The 2017-nt window shown below is 36.7% G+C and overlaps 1 non-coding gene across 1 annotated transcript; it reads left to right on the top strand.

Annotated features, from left to right (window-relative positions):
- Positions 1 to 1345: 1345 nt before the first annotated feature.
- Positions 1346 to 1451, top strand: LOC112511899. Its single transcript, XR_003069153.1, has one exon. It is a non-coding gene; the product is annotated as a small nucleolar RNA R71 (small nucleolar RNA).
- Positions 1452 to 2017: the final 566 nt, after the last annotated feature.

Here is a 2017-nt window from a genome sequence, read left to right on the forward strand (position 1 = left end):
GTTTATATGTAACTGTTTAAAAACATCAAGAAATTTTCTAAATTGTAGTTCTTCCTTTTGATTCTTTAATCTTTGGGGATAAGGAATATAAGGAGTGACTGCAGTAGGAGAAGTAGTTTTTTGAAGAGTTGGTGCTGGAATGGGTTTCAAAACTGGTTTCTCAATGAGTTCTGATTCAGTTCTACCAAGGATTATAGGACTGGTTTGGTCATTTATTGCGGGACTGTCACCAGATTGTGACACATCCACTACAACACTTTCTTTGGGAGTCTAGATTGTCTTGGACTCATCAGGAAATAACAATGGAAATTCTGACCTTTCTTGAATGGTTGTACTATCGATGGGCCTGACTATGGGTTGAGGCTCACTAATACTCTCTGAATGGTTCACAGATATGGTAATCACAAAATTTGGTACAGAGGTAACAGAATCTGGTACTACACTTTTCTTTTCAATCTCTGCTTTGCTTGGTTCTTTTTGGAGATTTTCTATTAAAGTCTTATTACTCCTCAATGTCACAACCTTGACCTGCTCTTTTCCTTCTCTCTGAGGTGTCTCCGTATCACTAGGTAAAAAGCCTATCGGTCTTTGTCTCATTTCCAAAGCTACTTGTCCAACCTGTTTTTCAAGGTTTCTGATTGAAGCCTGAATTTAGGTTATGAACCATTTCATCATTGCTTCAAAGGAAGTAGATGAATCAACAGGCTGATGTGATGTATTTTGGAAAGAGGGTTGATGACTTCGTTGTTGAAAACTTGTCTGCTGGTTGAAAATCGGTTGGGTAGGGTGTTGCTGGTAAAAGTTGGGTTGGTGATTGTAGGAATCACTTTGATGTTGTTGAAAACCAACAGGTTCATTCAAGGTTCGAGCATTCTAGAAAAAAATTGGGTGTTGTTGCCACCATGCATTATAAACTTGTGAATCAGAACAACCCCTGTTTTGATTTTCAAAAAAATTAACTGACTTTGGGTTAGATGCACATTGATCAAATGGATGACCTCCTCCACATAACATACATGCTATAGAATTGACAGTAGGATACGATGTTGCATCAACAGTTCGCACATCTGGAATAACATTCATATTCTTAATCATGTCAGTTATAGATGTGAGTTGTGTTGTAAATGCATTATATGCGTCTGTTTCATGTATCCCAACTGTATTATTCTGTATTAATGCATGTGGATCAGCCCAATATCCATTATTATTTGAAATTTTCTCAAGCATGTCATACCCATCATTATAAGTACAAGTTGTGAAAGCTCCTCCTGCACTAGCATCAAGCATTTGCTTAGCAACAGTTGTTAAACCATTGTAAAACGTCTCTAGCTGGATACAATAAGAAATGCCATGGTAAGGGCATTTTCTCAACAACTCCTTGTACCTTTCCCAAGCATCAGGTGTTGCTTCATTATCCATTTGTCTAAACAAACATATTTCGTTTCTGGATTCAGCGTTCCTGTTGGGAGGAAAATATTTTCTCAAAAATTTCTTTACAAGGTCATCCCAAGAGATTATGGAATTTGGTTGTAAAGAGTTAAACCATAACTTTCTTTAGAAGGTCATCCCAAGAGATTATGGAATTTGGTTGTAAAGAGTTAAACCATAATTTTGCTCTATCCCTAAGAGAAAATGGAAATAACTTCAGCCATAAGGCATCATCAGACACTCCAGGAATAAGAAAACAATTAATTATTTCTATTAAAGATTTTAAATGTAAATGAGGGTCTTCAGATGGCAAACCACTGAACTGGCCATTAGTTTGCAACATCTGAAACATGACTGGTGTGAGCTCAAAGTGAGTTGCCTTAATTTGTGGCCTTAGTATTCTTGAATTTAATTGACTAAAAACAGGAATAACATAGTCCATGATTCCTCTATCCCAAGAATCTGCAATATGTATGATATTCTCCATAATAGTAACATGTGGTAGAAAAATTAGCTTTTACGAACTTTACTTTAAAAAAAACTTTTTTAGCGTGCTATCCCCGGCAGCGGCGCCAAAAACTTGCTCGTC

Source organism: Cynara cardunculus (assembly GCF_001531365.2).
Source record: "Cynara cardunculus var. scolymus isolate 2C chromosome LG 4, CcrdV1, whole genome shotgun sequence".
In the NCBI taxonomy this organism is placed as follows: Eukaryota; Viridiplantae; Streptophyta; class Magnoliopsida; order Asterales; family Asteraceae; genus Cynara; species Cynara cardunculus.